Raw genomic sequence first — 12,724 nt, 5'->3', positions numbered from 1 at the left:
CCATAGAGACATCGGCCAAGATATCTCTTGTTTTTCCTGAAAGTATTGGATCCTTTCTCAAGTGAACTTGGCCCCCATGAAATCCCATTTTCGATAGCAATGCCTCGCATTTATCAATACACTCATCTGATAAAGATAATGGCTTAATGGAATATGCGTAGTCAAGATGCAACCTGAGAAGCTTATCGATTATTCTAATCTCTGCATGCAAAGTACAAATATGAACATTCTTAAGAGAGATGGAAAGAATGGGATCCCAGATGTCTTCTATGTTTTTAAATTTACTCAAATCTATAGAGTCTCTATTTGGGGCTCTTCTTACTGGTCGCAAACTACTCCAATCTTTGGATCCAATACTTTCCATGCAATAAATGCAAGGATATTTTGCATTTGCACCATTACATATTCCAAGCATACATTTGATAGTTTTCAAATCAGCACTCATATGCCATTCCACATTAAATTTACCAACCCCATCAACTACCAATATTTCGCCTTCACTTTGAGACTTAATGATATTTGGAATACCTGTATGGTTGAACAACCATTTCAACGTTTGATGATTTTCAATTGGTACCTGGGCTACACCAATCCACCAAATCTCCATCTCGGATTGAATCTTATGCAATGGAGCTTTGCCCTCGCCATTGCCATGGTCCAATGCCATGTTCATGAGGCAAATGCTAATTCTTTCCATCTTCTGTCCCTTTTGAATCTGTGCTTCATCCAACTTCAAGGCAAACTTTAGAACACCATAACTTTCTTCTACTGTGATTTTATACATGTGAACCATTGCAATTTGCACCTTTTTTAGATCAACCCATATATTGTTAAACTCATTGTAATAAAAAATTGCCTATTTTTTTTGTTTTTCATAGGACATAGACCTTTCGATGTGAAAGTAATCTCCAAAAACATGTGGAATCTTGCGATGCATGGAAATTCTTGCAGTGGAAACTGCAAGGGCTCGGGGCAATCCAAATATAGTTACCCTATTGCGTTTAAGATTTTTAAACCATAATCCAGAGATAGCACGGTAACCTTTTCGACTTATACCCACATTATCGCATGTCTCTACGATTTCATTTGCTTTCACTGTGCCTTTTAAATCCTTCACTAACTCTCTCAGAGTTGGACCTCTCAAATCCACATTTTCTGGTGACTTAAGAATCCTCAAAATGTTTTTCTTATTCATGGTTTCCTTCAAAAGTTTGATTCTTTCCTCATTCTCTCGGATATTTATGCCTAATATGTTAGAGACATATTTCTTTGTAAGATTTAGTCTCCTTTTCTTTGCTCTCTCACACAAGCTAGTTATATTTTTTAATGGTCTCTTCCTCTCTCTAAATCCTACTGGAGTTTCTCTCAAGCGTATTAGCTTATTCTGCAATGAATTGTTAACATTTTTCAAAATATCAATCTGACTTGTCAACTCTAAAATTTTTGTTTGTGTAGTTTCTAGTGCTTTTTTCATTTCGTGCACTTGAGCTATGTATGTGTAAGATGCAGAGTATAACCTCATACAGTAGCCAAGCATTCCATTGTAACCTTCTCCAGCATATCTTATATAGTCATGGACATTCAAAAAAGGAGGTGGTTTACCTGTAGAAGGATCCCTGGGATAGATATTTCCATCCACCCACAAATCTATATGCTTCATTCCTTGTGTTCGCAACCTGTTGGCTTCAATCTCATCTATCAATACTCGATGATGTATACTTCTCCAAGATGTGTAAGTCGGATCTAGCTGAATAGATAGCTTGTATTTACGTGTGCTTGCGCCTATGTTATTTGAAGTAGTATTGCTAGACATTCTAGCAAATGAACCGAGCAAGAATCTCACAGTGATAGAAAGCAAGTGCAGCAAAAGGAATGGTAAAAGAGAATAGTGTATAGAAAGAAAACGCGGGAGCAAACAAATGCGAAGTTCGTACGAAAATCTCGAAAATACAAAATCTCTCGAGTTCCAAGACAATAAACGGCCGAAAAGGTGACCCCTGACCTGGATTAAAAGATGAGGGCAATTAATGGCCGACCTCTTCAATGAACCAAATATTCTCTCATTAATCACATCTAGACAACCAAATTTAGAGGTTTTATTCTTCCTAAACCTCAACTAATTAGCAACTTAATCACTTTCTTACAAGTACCATTTTTGAAGCGTTTTTGGCCCTAATGATAGGTTCAGTCAGACTGGGTGATGATAATGTGACATTGTTGGCAGAGGTGATGTGAGACTACAATTTGGTATTGGTACTCCATTTATACTGCATGATATACATGATGTCCTCACTTTGACTAAAAGTCTTATCTTAGCTGGATAGTTGGATGATAATAGGTATCATGTCTTATTTGGTGATTCTGAATGGAAGATTACATGTGGCAATCTTATCTTTCCTAGAGGTTTTAAGGTTGGAAGCTTGTAATCCTTGCTTATATCTAGATCTATTAGAGGATTCCCATTCCACTAGCAAGAAAGAATGAGCAAAATTAAGGAACAAGCAATTGTAGTACCAAAGAAATCAACTAAGGGTTTGTATGATTTCACTCATGTTACTTAAAGTATCCTTGGAGGACTACAACCAAGACTAGAAAAGAAAGCAAATAGTAAGATACATGAGCAAAAATTTTAGAATCGAATAGAATTGAAAAAACATGCAATAGCTCACTTGTGAGGAAAAAAGCTAGAATATATTAGTAGGATCAAAAGAGAATAGGATTTTCTTCATTACAAAGTTGTTAATAGTTATTTGATGCACATGCACAATATCTGTAATAAGGAGCAAATCGCATCTCAAAAAACTTGTTGCCATATATGGTCATCCCTAAGTACCAAAAAATGAAATAGAAAGCAACAATGCTAGCAATAACCTACCATGTAGCAAAGCATTACAAACCATCACGACATTGCTAAGTTCATATGATAGTGATGACCCAACAATGATTGGAATAGCTCAACTTTGGTAAAAAAACTTGCTAGTGCATGAAATGACAACCTTTAGCAACTCATTTAGCTCCTGTTCACCAAATCCCACATCCTTCAATGAGTGCTATTCTCTCTTTAGCATATCAAGTACCATCTCCCAGGCGATGGACACTTTTTGTTTAGGTGTTGATCGTGGATAGGTCATAACTGTAGAGCAAACCTCCTCCTCAACAATGTTTTTCTTTCCACAACTCATCCCTCTGCATAACAATGATTAGGAAACCCTATGTGTATTGGATATCTTGTGTATCGTTCTCCTGATGTTTTCATAATTTTTGAAACATGGTATCATTGAGGGACATTAATGCACAACATAGGAGCGAGCTTGTAGTGGCTATAGACAAGAGATCCACTAGTTGCTCCAACATTCTCAATTGGAAGAGCACACACTTTCTCAACTTTCTAGCCCATTGAATCGCATGAACAACTGATCTAGGCAATGTATGTGTATAATCCTAATTATAATATCGCAAATGACCATCATAATGGCTTAATTGGATCATACCTAGAAAGAAATCATACTTCCAACATAGATAGCCTACATAAACATGAACAGTTGATCTAGACACCATGTGCATGGAGACTACTACCTTTTGGTTTGTGCTAGATCAATTCAAAGAGATCTACTTAGAAGGGATGTACAACTCACACTAGCATGACACATGAGGAAGGGTATGCATTCTTACAATCTCTCTTCAATGATAAATTTATAAATTGGATGATGTTTGGGGGCTACATAGAGGTGCACTTCTAAGGTGAAATGAGTTGGATCAAGCCTCTTAATCAAGCCAAAGTAGGTGTTTGATATTGGTAGGTAGATGGTTCATATATCACTTATTGATGTGTTAGAGGGGGTGATATTGGTGGATGTCCTATGGCACTTTGTCTTGTCAAGTGGAAAGAATTAAAGTACTATCTCTTGTGCCCCATTGATGAAATTTATGATTTTCTTACTTTAATATCCATTTCATGCTTACTCAAAAAAATTAAAAAGAAAAGAATTTGAAATTAAGGTCCAAACTATATGGCATCTTGTCGACACTCAAAGAAAAAGAGCGAGTCTGCATTATGCATGAAGTATCCAAGGAGCAAGGAATCTACAATAGCTAGAAAACCTTGTGTCGACCTCGACTACTACAAGAGCTCTTGTACTTGCCTTTCAACTTGCTAATTCAACAAGAAGCAAAGGAGGAGAGGCATTTCATCTAGGTGCTTTACATTCTTGGCCTTTTCTTTTTTGTGCTTTGTATATCCAATAGTTCCAAAGCCTCTATCCACAATTTTTGGCTTCACTGAGTCATCGTAAGCTACATAATAGAGAATCATTAGAGTTTGAGCACATATAGATTAGCCCACACTAGCACAAGGTGTTGTAGAATGCATATACTAGAGACAAAGTGTTATTTTTGTAGATTCAAAAGTTCAAACCAAAAGTGACACACAGAGAGAGAGAGAGAGAGAGAGAGAGAGAGAGAGAGAGAGAGAGAGAGAGAGAGAGAGAGAGAGAGAGAGAGAGAGAGAGAGAGAGAGAGAGAGAGAGAGAGAGAGAGAGAGAGAGAGAGAGAGAGAGAGAGAGAGAGAGAGAGAGAGAGAGAGAGAGAGAGAGAGAGAGAGAGTGTGTGTGTGTGTGTGTGTGTGTGTATGAATTCATCTTTGGATGTCAAGTGATTCAAAATACGTCTGCTTGGAAATGTCCTGTGCGGCTTGCCATGTCACCCATAACCTACTAAAGTGCAGAAGTGAATTCTTTGAGAATTAACCATGTTGAATCAAAGAGGAAGTCAAAGTTCCAATTTATAGTAGCTAAAGTTCAAGTAATGTAACCAAAGTACCATGCTTTAACACTAGATTAAATAGTTGAAAAAGAATAGTCTACAAGAGAATAGCTTGCCACTTTACACATAATACTTGCCACATAATATTAATTGCTCAAGAAGTACAATGTAACTTCACTCATAAACAAATATAGTGGAAGATGCTAGGGAAAAATTTGCACAAATGATTACTAGACATTAGTTTCTTCTACAACCAAAAAGAACCACTATACAAGCCTAGCAATTTAGTAAGTCTATGCTCAAATGCTTTGTCAAGGAAGAGACCAAGGCTTGTCATAAATATATTGTAGTAAGATGTGACCGGCCAACCAAGCCACTTTTAGCAAGGTTCCTAAGCTAACTCCTAGCAGTTGTTGCACTAGATAGGTGATATTTTGCACTAATTTTGATAACTATGTCTAGCCTTCCACATATTTATAACACTCATTTGTTGTAGTAGTCCAACTAATTGGTGCATAGATCGGATGCCGTAAGCGCGCATAGTGAGCGTGAGAAGGTCCCCAAGAACAAAAGAACTCTACTTTTTGCATACAAATCAATGTAGAAGACTTGCACGACATGAACAAGAGACCAATTGGGTGCAATCTCCCCCCATGCCTTGTGTGAGCGCTCCACAAAGCATATATTTTATGTATTAATCATCTTCAAGCTCAAATAATAGCCCAAATTACAAAATAGCACGCTTTTGGCTTTTGAGTTTGCTTTTGTGCCAAATAGAAATAAAGCTAATGGGCGGGCGCCCAAGAAGTTAGGCGTACCCAAATACAATGTCCAAATACAAATATCTAAATCGTGCGTCGATGCGCATACAAAAATAATAAATAAATATCCAACGCCTTGATAAATAGGCGCAACAAAATAGGCGCCATGCCTAAGGTATGCGCCCATCAAAATATTGAGGATAACTTGAATACACGCTATCCTCCAATGCTTTCCACCGCCACTGTTGCTATCTCTACACATCAACTGAAGCATTCACAATCATTAGTAAAATAGTACAATTAAACTAGCAGTCTTCAGCTACATAAATAAATCAATTGGTTAGAAATCAATCCTAACCCTAATTTATCACGAGTGCGCACTCTAAACTCATAAACGTTTATTAATTTAAATATGTATTTTGCGGAATCACCCGCTATGGAATCACCCATGTACACACTAAATTAACAAAACACCCGAAAATGATAGACGTCCCCATCGACTTCTCGCACAAAGAATCCACTTTGTGTATGAGCCCCGGTAATAAAAGTTTACAGAATCCACTGTAAAACCTCACAGAATCCACCATGGCACGGAATCCACCATGGCACGAAATCCACCGTGTAATATGCCTCTTGGCATCATACCCCCGGGGTGGAATAGCAATTGTCCTCAATTGCTATTAGCTCAATGTGGAGCTAACATAGTGGGGAAAGCATTTAAGTCTCTAGCGTGTATCCATTGGGCCTCTTCAACAAGATGGTTTTTAAACTTGACCAAATATCTAGAATATCTACGGCCAGTTCTAGTGGTCATAAAGTCAGTATCTATAATAGGTTCAGGCTCAAGGATTTCAGTATGAATTTTCCAATGTTGTGGGAGTTCTAGTTTAAATGCATTGTCATTGCTTTTGTGTATGATTTTGAATGGTCCATAGAATCTAGGTGCTAATTTCACAACTGGGTGTTTATCTACACTTTGTAGTCTACTTTTTTCTACACGTAACCAAACATAGTCATCAACTTTGAAATTCATAGCCTGTCTTTTCTTATTTTCTTGTTTTGTATGTGATTGCTGGGCTTTGGCAATCATATCTTTAACTTCATCAAAAATAGAAGCGTGCATGTTAGCAATATCATCAGCAGTCTGAATTTTATTTGATAATGATGAAACAGGTGTAGGCAATCTATAACCATAAATAACTTCAAATGGTACTTTCTTTGTAGCTGTGTGTGGTGTATTGTTATATGCAAACTGAAGTAAATGTAGATGTGTATCCCATGTGTGTGGTTTAGAAATAGTATAAGCACGTAAAAGATCTAAAATAGTACTGTTAGTAGCTTCTGTTTGTCCATTTGTTTCAGGATGAAATGCAGATGAAAAATCAATCTTTGTTCCTAAGTTAGCAAACAAAGTAATCCAAAAATTATTACAAAATCTAGAATCATGATCAGAAATAATAACTTTTGGTAAACCATGATTAGTAAACATAGTTTTCAAAAACAATTGAGCTGCTTGAGATGCAGTTAAAGTTTTCTTGCATGGAATGAAATATGCTTGTTTGCTAAACCCCTCTACAACAGTCCAAAACATATCATGGTTACCTTTAGTGTTAGGTAAACCAGTAATAAAATCCATAGAAATCTGTTCCCATGGTCGTGATGGAATAGATAAGGGCATTAGTAAACCATATTGTTTACCATGATGTCTTTTAACTCCTTGACAAACTAGACATTCAGAAACAAAGTTAGATACATCAGTGTCCATATGTGGCCAATAAAAATCTTCAGTCAATGTACGCAAAGTAGAGATAATACCTCTATGACCTTGGTATGGAGGACAATGAATCTCATTCAAAACAAAAGATCTAAATGGAACTGTAACACATAATCTCTTTTCATAAAACATGAATCCATTATTGTAAGACAGTGAATCAATAGGAATCCAATTATTTGCAACTAATTTATTCCAATTAGCTTGAAAAGTAATATCCTGATGATAAGTATCTTTCATAGGAATAAGGAAATCAAATGATATGACATAAATATTATGAATTGTCAGTCTTCTACTTAAAGCGTCAGCTACTACATTCTTGTTTCCTGGTTGATATTGTATAAGGGGATGAAAACTCTGAATGAAAGCTGTCCATTTGATATGTCTGTCAGATATTTGCGGTTGACTTAGGAGATGTCTAATGCTTTGTTGGTCAGTCTTAATCATAAACTCAAAACCCATTAAATAATGTTTCCATTATCGTAAGGCTTGTACTACAGCTAGCAATTCTTTATCATAAGTAGAATATTTAAGTTCGGATGGTTTCAGTTTACAACTAGAGTAGGATATGGGATGATTATCTTGCATAAGTAAAGCTCCTATTCGAGATCCACTAGCATCAGTAACAACTAAAAAGAATGGTCTATTGAAATCAGGTAGTTGTAATACAAGAGCATGGGTTAATGCATGTTTCAATAAATCAATAGATTTTTGTTGATTATCAGTCCAGTTTAAACAATACCCTTCTTTAAAAGTTTAGTCAAAGACAAGGTAAGTAATGAAAAATTTCGCACAAACTTTCTGTAAAAACTAGCAAGACCTAGAAAAGAATGTAACTCATGCATATTTTTGGGTATGGGCCAATTTAAAATTGCTTCTATCTTTTTAGGGTCAATCTTAATACCTTCTGATGAAACAATATGACCTAGATATTCAATTTCTATTTGAAAGAATTCACTCTTTTCTGGATTAGCATACAATTGATTATATTTTAACAACTTGAAAACTAAAGACAGATGTTCATAATGCTCATTCTCATTTTTACTGAATACCAATATATCATCAAAGAATACTATAACACAATGCTAATATTTCAAGAATATGCAATTCATCATTCGACTAAATGTAGCAGGTGCATTAGTCACTCCAAAAGGCATCACTAGAAATTCATAATGTCCGAATTGTGTTCTAAATGCAGTTTTGAATATATTAGATTTATCCAATCTCACTTGATGATAACTAGATTTAAGATCTATCTTACTAAATATGGCAGAACCTTGTAGTTTATCCATAAGATCATCTATCCTAGGAATCAGATATCTATTCTTAACAGTAATTTTATTTAGGGCACGATAATCAATGCACATGCGATAAGTATTATTATTCTTCTTTACTAATAAAACAGGTGTGCCAAATGGAGAACTACTAGGTCTAATTAATCCTCTGTTTAGCAATTCCTCTACTTGATTTTGAATTTCTTTCTGTTCAATTTGGTTATTCCTATATGGTGCTTTAAATGGTGGTTGTGTACCAAGAATTAAATCTATTTTGTGATCTTCAGGACGTGAAGGTGGTAGTCGAGGTGGTAAATCATCAACAAAACAATCTTTAAATTGAGCAAGAAATTGTGTATGCCTAGGATGCATATGTTTTTCTTTAGCTTGAAGTTCATTCACCCAAATTAGATAAGATTTGCTACTTTTACATAATGCACATTTAGCTTGAGTATGAGTAAGTAGTGGAAAATTATTAGAAGCGTGCATACCATGCAATGTAATTTGTTTTCCTTGAAAATAAATTTTAATTGAATGCGTGGAATAATCTATGTCAGGATTATACTGATGATGCCAAGGCATACCTAGGATAATATCACTAGACTGTAAAGGTACAACTAGGAAATTTCTACGTTCAGTGTATTCACCAATTTTAATTTCTAAGTTATGCACCTCTTGTGTTCCATTATATCTTCTGCCTAGGAATGCTGCTTTAATGCGATAATGTGTAGAAACAGTTTGTAATTTTAATTCTTTCACTAACTTTGCAGAAATAAAGTCATGTGTGCTACCATCATCATGCAAAATAATCTTTTCTTTACCATGCACAAAACATTTCATTGTTAACAAAGAATGTGGAGTTGGCATACCTGGCAAAGTATTCGAAGTAGTACCAATGTCGTCATCATCTTCCATAAAATCAAGCATTTCCTCATATTCTTCATCTTCCATTGCTCCAAGATAATTGATATGGACAGGTGGTTTCTTCAATTGGCAATTGGCTGCTAGATGTCCAGGTTGATGGCATTTGTAACAAACTATAGATTTGGCTTTAGATACATTGTTGGCAATGGCAGGAAGTCTAGGAATATTAGGATTTGGTTGTGAGGATGGCTTAGGGTTTTGATTGGTATTTGATGGCAAAGTAGGTGGTCATGTCCAAGACTTACGGAATGTAGATGGAAGAAAATGACTTTGATTGAATCTTCTAAAATTTGAATTGAATTGCTTGGAACCATATTTGCCATTTGCTTGAAATTGTTGTGGACGCTTGTCTCTTCCTCGAATCTTGTCTTCAGTGTCATGAGCCAAAGAAATTGCATCTTCAAGGGTTGTAGGCTTGAACATATTGACTTCAGCATAGTAATGTCCAAGTAAGCCATACATAAACTTGTGTTTGTGAGTTTTGAATTAAAAATCCCCTAATGTAGATTTTACATTATGTACATTTATAAACCCCTTCCATTTTTGGAAAACTATAAGTCAACATAATAAAAATACCCATTCTTTTGAACTCACAAGGTACATTATATGTTCTATAAGGTGACTTCCCAAGTACTAGGATTGGTAAGAGAATATGTATGGGTGTAAATTCTACATGATAAGATCTCCCTCCCTTCCTCCCATCCCCCCTCTCTCTTTCATCTACTTCCACATTCCTTGTACATAACACTTGTAATATCTTCCCGAATTCATATTCTCCATTTTTAGACACATACTATCATACAATTTACATCGTTGTAACACCCAAACTCATCATATGCATCGCCTTTCATTCACATGGTCCTTTTATTATGTGCACCCTCTAGCTCATAATTAACATTATATAGCATCCAAAATTCTCATATGCATGTTTGATTTCTCATACATACCTTCATAGTTGCATTCTCAAAACAAACCTTTTCAAACTATATTCCAAAATTTAAGGAGAAAGTCATTTTTATTTATCTACCATTTATCACCCTAACTCATTGACTTTACTCTTTCTTCTCTCTATCTATCCACATTCTAGTAATAGTCCCATTGATACCCTCTCCATCCAATTGCATGAATTTTCTTCTCCCTTTCATTTACATGTATAACAATATTCCTTTTCTTATCCATTTCTTGAGGAACTTACAAATTCATGTACATTATTTTGTAGATGCATGTGTGTAATTTCATGAGAGAATAGAGGTGGATCTCTCTCTCTCTCTCTCTCTCTCTCTCTCTCTCTCTCTCTCTCTCTCTCTCTCTCTTCAAGAACACTAAATTAGTGAAGAGAGGTGAGCCCTAAAGTGGAAGCACGGGGCGGAAGCAAGAGTTATCGTGAAAGGAGCAAGAAGAAGTGAGAGAGAGACAGACAAGATGTGGGAACTCCAAACACTCACAATGTGCGACTAACCTTCCCTTTAATCAAATGTCATTGCAAGAATAAAGGATGAAGTGAAAGTTGATGGGTGCCCACCACCTGCAGTATACAAGTGTGCCGATATTGTCAATGTAACTAATACATGGGTGGCTAGGCACAATCACCTTTACACCCAATAACCTTTCACTTAAAGGTGAATGTTCCCCTCTAGCGAGGGGAGAATGAGAAAAAAAGTGACAAAGTATGAATGTACATAAGTACGATAGGATGAGGAAAGACATCATCTCATCTAACGCCCATCAATTTCCTAAGGAAAGCAAAATGCTCTACTAAGAGAAAATACCTTGATAGGAGAAAAGACTTTGATGAAGTCTTTTCTCCTATTGTGAATCTATAGTATTTTGGTCAGTTGAGATCTTGATGACAAGCTCAATGGACTTGTCCTCAATGGCCTCTTGTATAAAGTGGTAATGCATCTCAATGTGCTTTATCTTTGCATGGAAGATAGTATTCTTGGCCAAATAAATAGCACTCATAGAATCCGAATGCAGTGTAGGGACCACATTAGTAATGGCAAGGTCTGGCCTAACCTAAGAGCCTCCTTGCAAGCCTCAGTTGGCTCCAACATACTTTGCCTTTGTAGTAGATAGGGCCATGCATTTCTCCACCTTGGACATCCAAAAAATAACATCTCCAACAAAGGTGAAGATATAGCCAAAGGTGGACTTCCTATTGTCTACATGTCTTGCATAATCAGAGCCAGTGTATCCCATGCCTCCTGTATCCTAGCCACCATAATAGATGCCTATAGTTGTTGTGCCCTTTAGGTACCTCATGATACCCTTGATGACATCCCAATGCCATTTGCTAGGTGTAGCCATATAGCATACCACAACTCCCACTCCAAATGTTATATCAGGATGAGTGGCTATCATGGCATACATCAAACTACCCACAATGGATGCATAAGAAGGGATCTTGGTCAACTTGGCCTCTTGCTCATTAGATTGTGGACAATTGGCCTAATTAACCTTCATGTGAGAAGGTAAAGGATAGCCAATAGACTTAACATCCTATGTAGATGAAACTGCACAAGGACCTTCTGGATGTACTCCTTCAGTGACAAGTAGAGGAGCCCCTTAGAGAGAGATCACGCCACATAATGCAGATTCTAAGAATATGTGAGGCTTGTCCCATGTCCTTCATGATGCCAGGAGGCATATTCCACGGTGGATTCTGTGAGGTTTTGCGGTGGATTCCGTAAAATTTTATTACCGAGGCTCATACACAAAGTGGATTCTTTGTGCGAAAAGTCGATGGGGATGCCTATCCTTTTCGGGCGTGTTGTTAATTTAATGTGTAAGTGGGTGATTCCATAGCGGGTGATTTCGCAAAATACATATTTAAATTAATAAACATTTATGAGTTTAGAGTGCGCACTCGTAATAAACTAAGGTTAGGATTGATTTCTAATCAGTTTATTTTTGTAGCTGAAGACTGCTAGGTATTCACTTTTGTCGGTTTAATTGTATTATTTTTCTAACAATTGTGAATGCTTTAGTTGATGTGTAGAGCAAGTAGCGGTGGCATTAGGAAGCATTGGAGGATAGCGTGTATTCAAATTATCGTCAATTTTTTATGGGCGCGTATCTTAGGCATGGCATCCATATTTTGACGCACTTATTTATTAAAGCACTTGATATTTATTTATTATTTTTTTGTATGCATATGGATGCACGATTTAAATATTTGTATTGGACATTGTATTTGGGTACCGCCTGACTTCTTGGGTGCCCAACAGCTTTAA

This window comes from Lygodium microphyllum, chromosome 20 (assembly GCF_053477565.2).
Source record: "Lygodium microphyllum isolate KBCC chromosome 20, Lygodium_microphyllum_v1.1.10, whole genome shotgun sequence".
In the NCBI taxonomy this organism is placed as follows: Eukaryota; Viridiplantae; Streptophyta; class Polypodiopsida; order Schizaeales; family Lygodiaceae; genus Lygodium; species Lygodium microphyllum.
Note: the sequence above shows the minus strand (reverse complement) of the source record.